The sequence below is a fragment of the Eublepharis macularius genome, chromosome 1, assembly GCF_028583425.1.
Source record: "Eublepharis macularius isolate TG4126 chromosome 1, MPM_Emac_v1.0, whole genome shotgun sequence".
NCBI classification, from domain to species: Eukaryota; Metazoa; Chordata; class Lepidosauria; order Squamata; family Eublepharidae; genus Eublepharis; species Eublepharis macularius.
This window is the reverse complement of record NC_072790.1, coordinates 5,274,483-5,290,076: the sequence shown is the minus strand read 5'-3', so window position 1 is coordinate 5,290,076 and position 15,594 is coordinate 5,274,483.

The window sequence follows — 15,594 nt, the reverse complement described above, 5'->3', positions numbered from 1 at the left end:
CCTCAGCAGAGTATAATGCCATAGTCTGCCTTATAAAATAACCATTTTCTCCAGTTCAGGATGAATAACTGTGTTAGTCTATCTGTAGCAGTAGAAGAGAGCAAGAGTGTGAAGTATCCGAAGAAGCGAGCCCATACCCTACCACAAATTTTGTTACTCTTATCGGTGCTACTGGACTCTTGCTCTTTTCTACATTTTCTCCAGGGAAACTGAACTCCAGGGCCTGGAGATCCATTGTAATTCCAGATCTCCAGCCACCAACTGGAAGTTGGCAACTCTAACTAGACCCAAGCCCACTAGGAGAGAGATCACATCTTGATAGAGTTGCTAACCTCCGAGTAGGAAAATTCCTGGAGATTTGGGGGTGGAGCCTGGAGAGGGTGGGGTTTGGGGAGGGAAGAGACCTCAGAAGGATTAGAATGCCATAGAGTGCCCCTCCAAAGTGTTCCCTGATTTTCTTCAGGAGAACTGATCTCTGTGACCTGGATATTGGCGTAATTCCAGGAGATCTCCGGGTTCTATTGGAGGTTGGCAAGCAAGCCACTGCCAAGTTAAATTAAGTTATCAACAAACATCAAAAAGAGATTGTTATATTATTTGCTGCCAGGCTGTAGGCCTGGCATGGAAGCTGAACAAAGGGCAAGCCCTCTTGTGATTGCTAAAGGTCTTTTTTTTTTTGCCTTGGCCATAAGCAAAGAACACTTAAGAGAAGAACAGTATAAAGAGAAATGAGGAAGTTGGCAGAAGAATCCTGTGCTGGGTATCTTCCCACCTCTTGGGGCAAATGATTGGGGGAAAGAAAATGATCTGTTGCCACACAGCATATTTCAGCAGAATAATAGTAGGGACTTGTGTGATTCTCTCAAAAAGAGGAGCAGCATGAAACGGTTGTGCCTGAAAAGAGCCATCTCCTCCAGTGCCCCACTCAGCAAGACACTGGGGGCTAGGAGTAAGGAGAGGGTTAGAGTTATTTTGTTGACGCAGCAGCGGAAGGGAACCAGGCATTAGACGCCCTCAAAATTATTTCTCTCTGGCCTCTTCCTTGAGCAGTGGGGTTTGATAGCATTTATGACATCACAGTATCAGTGTAATTAATTACAGTTAGAAATTTCAGTATGCATGTCACCGTTTTAGTGCAAAGTCAGCTCCTATCACATTTGCACGTGTGTGAGCCTACAGAATAAGCCATTTTCTTGAGTATGTTACCTTTTAAGATTTTCTTTCTGCCTGAATGTATCTGGCAAACAAACTGTATTATTAAACCATTATCTTCTGAGACAAAGCTCTGAATTCTTGCCTTCAGTACTCAATGTAACTAAACACTGCTTCTGAAAATAACTAAGCAATTGCAAACTGCTTATAGCAAACACATAAGAAATCACTGCTTGTATTAGGTCTATTAGCATACTATTATTATAGTTGAGTTTGGCCATGGTATCAGTCATGAAACTAAATGTGTAGTTACGCTCATAGTTGATTCAGATTTCATTAGTATGTGAGTGAATTCTGCAGATTTAGGGCCAGTCTGAGATTGTCAACCCACAGGAGGGTTGGGGGGACAGGAAACCGGGGGGTGGAGATGACATTGTATGAACTGCTATGTCACTTATAGGGGAAACCTAGAAATGACATAGGGTGGCTTTAGGCATTGCCAGAAATTCTATGGTAAAACCAGGGGTCTGCCAGCAAGCCTTCTGCCATAGCTGTAGAGTTGCCATTTGTGGGTTGAAGAAATTCCTGGAGATTTGGAGGTGGATTCTGGGGAGAACTGGGTTTGGAGAAGGGAGGGACCTCAGTGCCACAGAGACCACCCTCCAAAACCTCCTGTCATTTGCATTGCACCAGATAATTTTGCGGACCAAAGCAGGGGTAGATCCACCCTCTCATCTTTCTCTTTTTGTTTGTTTGTTTATCTGTGTTTATTTGCTGACACAAATAAGCCAGAGCTTTGTATTGAGGCAAGCAGTCCTAGATGGGAAGGGGGAAAGTAGGTAGGCATTTAGGTTTGTGTTCAGAAAAGCTCTTGGTATCAGAGAAGAGGAAAAGATTCAGTCCTGACCTGTACAACAATTATTCTCTGTAAGGATATATTACAGCAGCTTGTTTCGTCTGATTATAAAGCTACCCTCTCTCAAATGCCCCCTGTATCACTGAACAACATCATTCTCTTATCGTTTAAACTGAGATCCACCTCAATTGTGCACATCATTCTGTGACTACTTGGTAATGATCGGTCCATTGACAACTCCTCAGTGCACTGCTCATGTTTGTGTTGGAACTGATGGATTAGGGTTGTCAACTTCCAGATGGGACCTGCAGCTCCCCCAGAATTGCATCTGATTGCCAGACTGCAGAGGTCGATTCCCCTGGGAGGGGTGTGTGTGTGTTCTGTGCCATCAAGTTGCCTCTAACCTATGGTGACCTTATGAATGACAGACCTCCAAAACATCCTATCATTAACAGACTTGCTCAGATCCTAAAAACTGGAGGAAGTGGCTTCTTTCATTGAGTTCAGCCATCTCGTTTTAGGTCTTCCTCTTTTCCTATTGCCTTCTACTTTTCCTAGCATTATTGGGAAACAATGGGAGATGGGAGATAATGGCTTCTTTTGGAGGGTGAACACACTATGACATTATTCCCCACTGAGGTCTCTCCCCTCCCCAAACCCCATTCTCCCTGGGCTTGGCACCCAGATCTTCAAGCATTTCCCAATAAGGAGTTGGTAACCTTATAAAGAGCACTGCACAGCATCTCTCTGCACTAGGTTTCCCTGATATGGCCAGGCAGCCAATGGGAGATGGGCAGTCGTGACACTGGAGGGGAGGGCATTGTTAGAGGTGGTGTGAGGTCACGTCTGGGGAAAACTCACATGGGGCATCAGTCCTTTCCAAGTATTGCCTGAAGTTTCTGGCATATGCTAGAGAAGACTGAGGTAACTTCTGGGTAGGCTTGAAGGCTACGGAGGCTCTACCCTCTGCTTTGGCGAGTGGGGTCTATAGTATTATAACTTACTGAGGTGCCTCCCCCCAACCCTCACTCTCCCCAGGTTCCATCCCCAGATCTTCTAGAATTTCCCAAGCTTGAGTTGGCAACCCTACCTCATAGATTTGCCATCTCACACCCAATACCAAAGTTGTATAGTTGGGCCCTAAGTGTGTATCAATAAGACTTGCAAATTATTTTTTGCTGTGTGTTGCGGGAGAGGGAATCTCTGATATTAAGACTCCTTTCCCCCAATGGTCTCTGTAGTATCTCAGCATCATCCTGTAATGAATGGTGGGAGTAAAGTCCCAAATTTGATTTAGTTAAATAAATGGTGGCGGCAAATGTCTTGGGAGGAATATTCTCTGAGGTCCCTTCCAAGGGTGGCTTTGACATCCTTTGCACCGGTTAATCAGCTTTATTTTTACATAATAGAGTGGTGAGCTTATGTGGAGAGAAGAAGGGCTATTTATGGCGACAAAGGAGGCTGAAAAGAGGAGTTCGAATCAGAAAATACTTGTGCAAAACTAAAATCATGGAAGTAAGATCAGTTTTATGCCAAAAGAAATGTTTTCTCTCCTGTGTGTGTTATGTGCCATAAAGTTGCTTCCAACTTATGGTGACCCTACGAATTAACAACCTCCAAAGTAGCCTATCATTGATAGCCTTGCTCAAGTCTTGCAACCTGGAGGCCGTGGCTTCCTTTACTGAGTCAATCCATCTCATTTTGGGTTTCCCACTTTTCCTACTGCCTTCTACTTTTCACAGCATTGTTTTCTTTTCCGGTGAGTATTCTCATGATGTGACCAAAGTAGGATAACCTGTTTTATGGAGAATTGTGGCTTGATTTGATCTAGAACTCTCTTATTTGTCTTTTTGGCCTTCCGTGGTATCTGTAAATCTCTCCTCCAGCACCACATTTCAAATTCACATGTCTATTTTCTTCCTAGATCCAGAGGAGTTCGCCGTGTTAGTCTTGTAGTAGCAAAATCAAAAAGAGTCCAGTAGAATCTTTAAGACTAACCAACTTTATTGTAGCATAAGCTCTTGAGAATCACAGTTCTCTTCGTCAGATGCATGGAGGTGTCTAGCAGAGCCCCTTTAAGTCCATTGCCTGTATTGGTTCAGGCTTCTAAGTTTCCACAGGCCCAGTCCTAGCTTAACACCCTGGGAGCAGAATGTCTGGCTCAGCCAATTAACTGCACCTGCAAGCTGTTGCCGAGAGGGGGGGCCTTGAGAAACAAGGGAGTCTTGTCCCAGTTCCCGCCTAGCAACACGGATTGACGGCACCTCTGATTGGCTAGGAATCTGAGAGGGGGAGGTTGGCTCCTCTCAGCCCTCAGGTGGCTCCGGGCGCCTTTTCCACCAGCATGAGGGAGATTTTTGCTCCAGGCCAGGCCTGACGACCAGACCTGCCTGGTAGAGTTTAAGGAGTATGTGAGTGAGTATAAGCCTCAAGCTTTCCTCAGAGAAATGCTAAGTGAGCCAGCTTTCTGTTTTAGTCAGCTATAGTTACAATAGACAAGCTTTTATTGTTTTAAATGCCTTTTGCTTGTGCCTTAGTAGAGTGGTTCCTGCTACTTGCATACATTCTTCTGAAGTGATAAACACCTTTTATGTAAGCCTTGTGTCTGTGAGTGTCTGGCCAAGGGTGTGCAGAGTCCCCCAGGTTGGAAAAGAACCCGGAGACCGGTGAGTCTCAACAGGAGGGCTAAGGGCTCTTCTTCCAGGAGGCCTGCGAGGGGTTTGAGTGGCTGTAAGCAGCACTTGACACGGCAGGCGGGAGGCAGCCCCTTGGGCCCTTATCCTGGATAGGAGGGCAAGAAGAAACTGGTCAGGTATATAGGTGGAGAGGGAAGGGAGGAGTAGATGCAAACAGCTCCTTCTGATATGGAGATCAGTTTGCTTCTGTAAAGGAAGTCAGTTACCTGTGATAATGAGATAACCATTCATAGTCTCTATTCAGTCCCAGCTTGACAGAGTCAAATTTGCATATGAATTCCAATTCAGCAGCCTCCCGTTGGATTTTGTTTTTGAAAGGTTTCTGTTGAACGACAGTGACCTTTAAGTCCTTGGTGGAATGTCCTGGTAGATTGAAGTGTTCTCCCACTGGTTTCTGGACGTTGCCATTTTTAATGGTCAGATTTGTGTCCATTTATTCTTTTGCGCAGAGGTTGGCTGGTTTGTCCAATGTACAGAGCAGATGGACATTGTTGGCACATGAGGGCATATATCAGATTGGAGGATGAGCAGCTGTAAGAGCCAGAGACAGTGTAGTTGATGCCATTGGGTCCTGTAATTGTATTCCCTGGGTAGATATAAGGGCAGAGCTGGCATCTGGGTCTGTTGCAGGGCCTGGTACCTGTGCTGGTGACTCTGCTGGCCGATTCATGATTGTGAGTGAGAAGTCGTTTAAGGTTGGGGGGCTGTCTGTAGGCAAGGAGAGGTCTTCCACCCTGGGCTTCTGAGAGAGAGGCATCATTTTCCAGGATGGGTTGTAGATCACTGATGATACATTGGATGGGTTTGAGCTGGGAACTATAGGTGACAACCAGTGGTGTTCTGTTGTTAGTTCCTTTAGGTTTGTCCTGGAGCAGGCTGTTTCTGGGTACTAGTCTGGCCCTGTCAGTTTGTTTCCTCACTTCATTTGGTGGGTACTGTAGTCCCAAAAATGCTTGTTGTAAATCTCTTAAGTGGGAGTCCCGATCAAGAGCATTGGAGCAGATACGATTGTAAAGTAAGGCTTGGCTGTAGACAATTGACTGAGTGGTATGTTTAGGGTGGTAGCTGGAGGCATGTAGATATGAGTATCGGTCTGTGGGTTTCCAGTATAAGGTGGTATTTATCCGTCCATTATGTAGTTGTACAGTGGTGTCCAGGAAGCTTAAACTAAATGAAGAGTGGGCAGGAAAGAAACCAAGAGTAAAGATGAAAGTTCTTTGTGATGCTAAGGAAAGAGGTGGAAGGCAGTTACCTGATCTTCGACTTTACCATGAAGCGATATGTTTAGTCTGGCTAAAAGAATGGGTGTCTTTAACCAATCATAAACTACTAACTTTGGAAGGTTATAATAAACTATTTGGATGGCATGCATACATGTGGTACGATAAGTATAAAATGGACGCAATGTTTCAGCACCACTATTTGAGAAGAAATTTATTGTTGACTTGGCTAAAGTACAAAAAATTTATAGACCAGAAAAAACCACTTTGGATTATTCCAGCCGAGGTGATCAACCCAAATTTAGAATATAAAGGAAAAGAATGGCTTACCCTCAAAGACTTTAACAGAAGTAACAGATCATGAGTTGAAGCTTAAACTAAATGAAGAGTTGCCATTCAAATATGGTTGGTTGCAATATAGACAAATTAAAGACTTATTTGATTCAGACCAAAGAAAAACAGGCTTTAGAACCAAGAATTCAGAGCTAGAAGAATTACTGCTGGGAGATAATAGTAAAATAATTTCTAAAATGTATAAATTGTTCTTGAAGTGGTTTACAGAAGATGAAACAGTCAAGGTGCAAATGGTAGAATCGGCTATAAATTGTAATAATGAAATAATGATGGAAGCATGGGAACAATTATGGAAAAATACTTTAAAAATATCAGCATGTACCAGTATTAGAGAGAATGGCTATAAAACGTTATATAGATGGTACTTAACACCGAAAATATTAGCCATAGCCAACAAACAGCTATCGAATAAGTGTTGGAAATGTAAGAAGCATGAAGGTTCTCTATTTCATATGTGGTGGACTTGTCGTAAGGCTAGAGGCTTTTGGACCAAAATATGTACTGAGATTTGATACTACGTTATAATGTTGCAAAAAATCCAGAAATGTTATTATTATCATTGCATTTGGAAAGTGTTAATAGAAACGATAAGATATTGTTATATTATATGATATCAGCAGCTAGAATAATATATGCTCAGTACTGGAAGAGAGAAGAAATACCTGAAATTGAAGAATGGACAAGGAAATTGTTGTACATGGCTGAAATGGACAAACTAACAAGAAATTTGAAGGAGCAAGATCCAGAAGCATTTTTGGAAGATTGGAAAAACTTGAAAAAAAACATGGAAAAGAAATGGGATGTTAAGGGACAATTATGGTCTTTCGAGGGGTTTTAAAGAAATTAAGTAAGATAAGATATAATTAAGATCTTTACTAATAATAAGAAAAGAACAACTTTAGTATAGAAATAAGGTATTATTAATAACGGGGGGTTGGAGTGCTGCGGGAAGTCATTATTGAAAAGGGGGGAGGGGAGGGGTGGGGAAATATACACAGGGGAATTGAAATGGAATGTATCTGTATTTGAATTTGATTATATATTGACCCATCCAATACAAATATATTTTTTTTAAAAAAGAAAACTAAAGCTAGGAGTCTCAAAATTGCCTGCCTACACACACACACACACACACACACACACCACCACCACCACCACCACCATCATCATCATCATCCCTGCTTGTATTTCCAATGGAAGCTAAGGTCCTCTGTTTGTGGCAAACACAACGTATTGGGAAATGATCCTAGGGGTTTGAAAACTGGCTACTGGACTTGTGCAAGTTTGATTTGATTTTTTAAAATTTTGATTATTCCCAAAGGGACTGTTTCGTTCTTGAGTTATTTCATATGGTTTTGTGTTGTTATTGCTTCATTTTCATAATTCTATTTTGTTGTCATTTCCCATTAGTTTCAATGGAAGAGACCCCACCCCACCCCCACCACTGCTTTCTTAGAATCATAGGGTTGGAAAGGATCTCAAGGGTCATCTAGTCCAATCCCCTGCACAATGCAGGAAGTTCATAACTGCCTCCCTGCCCCCCTTCTTTGGTGTATACCTCCCTAGTTTTCTATCCAAACTGGACAAAACTTAGGGGAGCTGCAGTATTGCACCAAGATATCTCCACTGCCAAATATCAGACAGATAGAATCAAGAAGTCTCCATTTTGGAGCGGGGGGGGGGCTTGCAGGGGGGAACTTCCAGTACCCAGTAGATTGCTACTACGGTTGGCCGCTGTTGTTTTATTTTTATATTAATTGTAAAACATTAGGAAAAACTTTCTTTTTGGCCAAACATTAGGAAGAACTTCCTGACAGAGCAGTCCCTCAGTGGAACAGGCTTCCTTGGGGGCTCTCCTTCTTTGGAGTTTTTAAGCAGAGGCTTGATGGCCACCTGACAGCAATTTTGATTCTGTGAACCTAAAAACCTGAGTGGTCAAACCACAGCCAGGAGAAGAAAATTAATCACAATCTTAAACACAGCTCTAATGTTAATTTTATAAATGATTTGATCTAATAAAGTAACTAAGTGCATTCAGAGATCTCATAAAGTTCTCTGTAGTTCCAAAGAATTTCCAATATACTAGTCCAATATTAATTACAATAAATAAGAATAAATATCACTTATAAATAGTATACAATAAATATGACCCATGAATAGTTCTGTACATAAATAATATTCCTGTACAATAATAGCCGCAGTAAATTAGACATAGAACCAGCACAAAAACACCTTTGACTTTAAAACAGTCCTTTCAACATACGTGAAAAAAGATAAAAGTTAAAAAGTTGTCAAAGGACTGTTTTAACATCAAGTAGTTTTCTTTCCCCGGAACATTTTTCTTTGCCTCTTTTGGCAGTTGGTTGCAAAGAGATGGGGGTAGGAAGCCATGGCAAAGCATTCTTACGGCATGCACAAAGCATTTCTGGTCTACTTCCAGGCATTTTTCAAGGAAACAAGGGGGAAACTCACAAAGGAGACTCAAGGGTTGGTTGAGAATTTGCACCTATATTTTAAGGTCTCTATCATTCTTGCCGCTTTACTTAATATTGAGGGTTTTCATGGATTTCTTTCCAGAGAGCCGACCTGAGAAAGTTCCTGAAGTTTGTTTGTGTCATCCTTGTATCAGTAAGCAAACTGTCCGTGGATGGAACTCTGGTGACGCGTCTGGGATACGACATCGAGGATGGAGAGGAGTTGCGGCAGACGGCTGGTGAGCTCTTGCGGCACCACCTTTTAGTTTTCTTTCTGTCCTCTCCTTGCTGTGTATTTTACATTGATTAGATATAATGCTTTTGCTGGACTCTCTTCATCTATTGCTTGAGCTTTTTGAAGGTTTTGAATTTGCCTACTACAAATAAAGCTTAAGGGGTGTTGGAAAATGCCCAAGAGACACAGAAGGTATTTTCTCCCCTCCCGTGTTCAAACAGACAAAGATAGATAACTTTTTCCATGGGAGGGTTGTTTATAACATTCCTGTCTCAGAAAAATATGCAACTTTAACTGGTAAGAATAGGAGTGAATTAGCAGAAGAAGAGACAGAAGCTTCAGCAGAAATAAATACTGTCCCTTTAAAAGGCAAAGAAAGCTGCTGTGATGGTGAAAAGGAGACGGATAAATTAATGGACTTGACTGCTATGACAGTTAAATGTATTTTGGAGCGTTTAAATGAAATTAATGAGAAACTTGAAATGATTATGGAGAAGATGATTGGAACAACTGAAAAGACTAAGTTTGGCTGCTGCCCTAGAAGCAATACACTTCTGCTAATGTGCTACCTACACCTGGGAATAAAGATTTATCTTTGTTTTTTCCCTCGTAAAAAGGACAACGGACACTTGAAACTCCAGCTGATTCTTCAGCCTAAGAAAATATGCTTAACGATTTGCAGATATAGAGGCTGGTTATGTTTATGGAATACAAAATTTAAGGTGCTACGTCACCTCAGCTCGTTACTTGGGATGGGGATTTCTGGAGTTGATTTGAGAGGGCTAGAAAGAATGCGCCAACTAGGCCAGGTGCAGAGAGTCCTTCTCACATTTGCAAGTGAGAGGATCCCCTCGCTAATAATGAGGCAGAATGCAGCCTTTAAAAGCACAGGGTTTTTTTCTGGCCCATGCCTTTTTGAACACTTTGAAAACTGTTCCACTTCTGATCAACTTTAGTCTCCTTAGAAGTTGACCAGAACTTGATCCCCTTGCTACCTGATGTTTCCTGTCAGGAGGAAGAGGCTTTAATGCCTGGAGTGGTTCCTAAGGCCGTTAAACTGTCAGGGAAGAGCTCATCCCCAGCCGATAAGGTGCCTGAAGGCCTGAATCCTGATAACTCTATAGAGAATGCCCCAATAAACTCCTACTCAAATCTACCAAGAGAGGATCAAGTCACGATTGTTAACAGACTAGAGACACTGAAGGACTAATCTGATGTCATTGGGGTCCGATAGCAGGAATCAAGATGGTATCTCTCTTGGAAATAATGAGATTTTTTATTGCTTCTGATATTCTTGATATTAGAGAGATGTGGACCCTGTGATGGATTTTATTGAAGAGACATCCAGGAAATCTAGTTATGATAATTTTCTGAAGAATAAGAAATCTACAGGAAATGAAAGTGTGGTTAGTGACCCTACAGGTCCATTGAACTTGATTTAACTGGATTGACTATATAACTCAACCTATCAAGTTTGATGTATTATCTCACAGACTGTTTAGTGTCATGGAATGTTATGGGTTGGGCTGAGGGACAACAAAACAGTTAATTTCCTAAGAAAGCATGACATTATTTTGCTTCAAGAGACCTGGCGGGTTGATCCTATCTTGTTCAATGAATATAAAACGTATGATCTGCAGGCAAAACCCTCTAATAGGGGGAGAGCAAAAGGGAGATTGGGTATCTTAATTTCAACCACTATGAATCCAGAGGAGTTAGCCGTGTTAGTCTGTAGTAGCAAAATCAAAAAGAGTCCAGTAGCACCTTTAAGACTAACCAATTTTATTATAGCATAAGCTTTCGAGAATCAAGTTCTCTTCATCAGATGCCTGATCAAAACTGGGCAGATACAGAAGAGGAGGGGGAAAGAGAGGAAAGAAGAGGGCATAAATCACAAGAGGACAGAATGCAATTAGCATGGATGCAATCAAAACATTCCTTTGCTTGGAAATGTAAACATCCCCTTTTGGTGTGCAGTCAGTTTGCTGTATTAGTTTGTAGCAGTGAAGGTATCCAATTCCTATGTAGTATAAGCCTTCGGTAACCACAGCTCTCCCTGCCAGTTGCATCTGAAAAAGAGAACTGTGGTCCCCGAAAGCCCACACCAGGCGTCACTGGGCTCCCCCAGATCACGCCTCTGTAAAGAGAATCTGTTACCTGTGATAATGTGATAACCATTCATAGTCTCTATTCAGTCCCAGCTTGACAGAGTCAAATTTGCATATGAATTCCAATTCAGCAGCCTCCCGTTGGATTTTGTTTTTGAAAGGTTTCTGTTGAACCACAGCGACCTTTAAGTCTTTGGTGGAATGTCCTGGTAGATTGAAGTGTTCTCCCACTGGTTTTTGGACGTTGCCATTTCTAATGTCAGATTTGTGTCCATTTATTCTTTTGCGTAGAGGTTGGCTGGTTTGTCCAATGTACAGAGCAGAAGGACATTGTTGGCACATGAGGGCATATATCAGATTGGAGGATGAGCAGCTGTAAGAGCCAGAGACAGTGTAGTTGATGCCATTGGGTCCTGTAATTGTATTCCCTGGGTAGATATAGGGGCAGAGCTGGCATCTGGTTCTGTTGCAGGGCCTGGTACCTGTGCTGGTGACTCTGCTGGCCGATTCATGATTGTAAGTGAGCAGTCGTTTAAGATTGGGGGGCTGGCTGTAGGCAAGGAAAGGTCTTCCACCCAGGGCTTCTGAGAGAGAGGTATCATTTTCCAGGATGGGTTGTAGCTCACTGATGATACGTTGGATGGGTTTGAGCTGGGAGCTATAGGTGACAACCAGTGGTGTTCTGTTGTTAGTTCCTTTAGGTTTGTCCTGGAGCAGACTGTTTCTGGGTACTAGTCTGGCCCTGTTGATTTGTTTCTTCACTTCATTTGGTGGGTACTGTAGTCTCAAAAATGCTTGTTGTAAATCTCTTAAGTGTGAGTCTCGGTCGAGAGCATTGGAGCAGATACGGTTGTAACGTAAGGCTTGGCTGTAGACAATAGACCGAGTGGTATGTTTAGGGTGGAAGCTGGAGGCATGTAGATATGAGTATCGGTCTGTTGGTTTCCGGTATAAGGTGGTATTTATTCGTCCATTATGTAGTTGTACAGTGGTGTCCAGGAAGTGTACCTGTTGTGTAGAGTGGTCAAGGCTTAGGTTGATAGTAGGGTGAAAGTTGTTGAAGTCCTGATGAAATCTCTCAAGGGCTTCCTTCCCATGGGTCCAAATGATGAAGATGTCATCCAGGAATCTTAAGTATAGTAGTGGTTCCAGTGGATGGGAGCTGAGGAAGCGTTGCTCTAAGTCCGCCATGAATATGTTAGCATATTGTGGTGCCATGCGTGTGCCCATGGCTGTGCCATTAACCTGTAGATATAAGTTGTCACCAAATTCGAAGTAATTGTGAGTGAGTACGAAGTGACAAAGTTCAGTAGCGAGGTTTGCTGTGGTTTTGTCCGGGATAATATTCCGTATGGCTTGCAGTCCATCTGCATGTGGGATACTGGTGTATAGAGCCTCCACATCCATGGTTGCTAGGATGGTGTCATCTGGTAGGTTGTCAATGGACTGTATTTTCCTGAGGAAGTCAGTGGTGTCCTGTAAATAGCTGGGTGTGCTGGTAGCATAGGGCCTGAGGATAGAGTCCATGTGTCCCGAGACTCCTACTGTGATGGTGCATTTTCCTGCAACAATTGGGCATCCTGGGTTACCCGCTTTGTGGATTTTGGGTAGTAGGTAGAATCTTCCTGGTCGTGGTTCCTGGGGTGTGTCCATATGGATGCATTCTTGTATGTCCATGGGGAGTGTTTTTAATATTTTATTGAGTTCCCTTTTGTATTGTTCAGTGGGGTCAGAAGGTAGTATTTTATAGAATGTTGTGTTGGAGAGTTGTCTTTCTGCTTCTTGTATATAATTTTGTTTGTCCATGATGACAACTGCTCCGCCTTTGTCAGCTTTCTTGATTACGATGCCAGAATTATTTTGGAGGCTGTTTATGGCCTCTCTTTCTCCACGGCTGAGGTTCTGCTTTAGGTGTTGTTGTTTGTCAATTATCTCAGCCTGAGCACGTCTACGGAAGCATTCAATGTAAAAGTCCAATGAGGAGTTACGGCCCTCGGGGGGTGTCCATGTGGAATTCTTTTTCCTGGAGTTTTGTAATGATGGTTGTGTATTGCTGGGGTGGGGGGGGTGGGGGCTGCTGTGATGGTGTTTGTTCAGTGCTTTGTTCGTCATTTTGTCCAGCAGAGTAGTTGAAGAATTCTTTCAGTCTTAGGCATCTAAAAACCAGTGGGAGAACACTTCAATCTACCAGGACATTCCACCAAAGACTTAAAGGTCGCTGTGGTTCAACAGAAACCTTTCAAAAACAAAATCCAACGGGAGGCTGCTGAATTGGAATTCATATGCAAATTTGACTCTGTCAAGCTGAGACTGAATAGAGACTATGAATGGTTATCACATTATCACAGGTAACAGATTCTTTTTACAGAGGCGTGATCTGGGGGAGCCTAGTGACGCCTGGTGTGGGCTTTCGGGGACCACAGTTCTCTTTGTCAGATGCAACTGGCAGAGAGACCTGTGGTTACCGAAGGCTTATACTACATAGGAATTGGATACCTTCACTGCTACAAACAAATACAGCAAACTGACTGCACACCAAAAGGGGATGTTTACATTTCCAAGCAAAGGAATGTTTTGATTGCATCCATGCTAATTGCATTCTGTCCTCTTGTGATTTATGCCCTCTTCTTTCCTCTCTTTCCCCCTCCTCTTCTGTATCTGCCCAGTTTTGATCAGGCATCTGATGAAGAGAACTTGATTCTCGAAAGCTTATGCTATAATAAAATTGGTTAGTCTTAAAGGTGCTACTGGACTCTTTTTGATTTACTATGAATGTCAGGGTTAAACAATTGGCATCCTTTAATCATCTAGCTATGGCGTTAGTGTTAACATATTCACAGACTTTATGTTTAATTATTAGCATATACTGTCCTCCTCAGACAAATTAACTGGGTAGGTCTTGAAATGTATATTTGGAAATTATTTAGGGATAATCCTATGGCATATTTGATAGTTGCGGGAGATTTCAATGCAAGGATAGGACCAGATAATAGTGTTGTCTATAAAAGATGTAATACTTACCCTCTAGAGGAGCAAACACTTTCTCCCCAACTTGTGAGATGCTCAAAAGATCAAAAGTCTAATTCTGCCAGTTATAGTTTTCTACAAATGGTAAATAGAATTAATTGCCATATTTTAAATGGTTCATACCCTACAGATTATCTGGCAGAGTTTACTTATTGCTCCGGTGACAGGAGGAGCGTTATTGATTTCATTGTTGTCTCAGGAAATATGCTATGTCTGGTTGAATTATTTGACTTTGTACTTATCTGGATAGCAATCATTTACCTATTATTTTGAGATTTGTGATGCCTAATCCTGACTCCTGAATGATGGATCTACATTTGGAAGGTACTCTAGAAGGAAATGAATATTATAGGGTACCCTGGAATCATAGTAGGGGGGCAGTGGTTGCAGAATATCTGAACTCGGGTGTCCGTGATAATCTGCTAAATAGGCTGGGAAGAGTGGACTATGAGGATTTACAATTAGATACCTATGCACAAATTATAAAGGAATTATAAAAGATCATGGGTAAGCCCTGTTTTAAACAAAATAGTGTTAATAAATATAACTCGAAGCCTTGGTTTGATAACCAGTGTAAAACTATGACAGGTGCTCTTAACACCATGTATATTAAATATAGGTGTGATGAGGAGGAGGATAGCCTAAAGAAAATGAAAAACTTGAAAAAGCAGTATAAGACTATATGGAAAAAGAAAGAAGCCATAGGATCCCTTGCATAGGATCAACTTAGCTCAGCAATCAAAGATAAAAATCCCTCTTTATTTTGGTGTATGGTCTCTAACTGCTCTATCAGATCTCCTTCAGTGTGTCGCAATATAGTTCTTCCTGAAACTTGGGGAAAGTATTTCGAGCAGTTTTATCTCGAGGGCAGGAGGAGGCTGTAATGGAGGAGATGGGTATAGACACCTTACCTGCATGGCCTCCTGTGCATCCACAAGAAACCAAGAATCTGATACTGACTCTGAGATCTAACAAAGCCCCAGGTCCCGATCTTATGCCAGCAGACCTAATTAAGAAAAACCTTGAGTGGTGGACTCCGGTTCTTACTGTTTTATTTACAACTATAGATAGAACAGGTAGAATACTTAAGGACTGGGGAGTAGCAATAATTGTGCCTATCTATAAAAAAGGAAATTGAGAGAATCCTTCCAATTATAGGCCAATTAATTATCTTGGGCATAATAAGTAAGCTCTGTTCGAAACATCTGTATTGGAAGTTAAAAGAATGGCTGGAGCAGGAAGGTCTTTTGGGACGGGAGCAAGCAGCTTTTAGAGAGGGACGATCATGTGTAGATCAATGTGTGGTACTGGACTATTTCAAACTATTCCTCGAGTTCTCTAATCTCTTTGTATGCAGCCTTTATAGATTTTAAATCTGCATTCGACTCTATCTCAAGAACTATACTGTGGGATAAGTTGAAATCTACTACAATAGATAGACGCCTATAATTTCTACTGAGAGCTCTCCATAA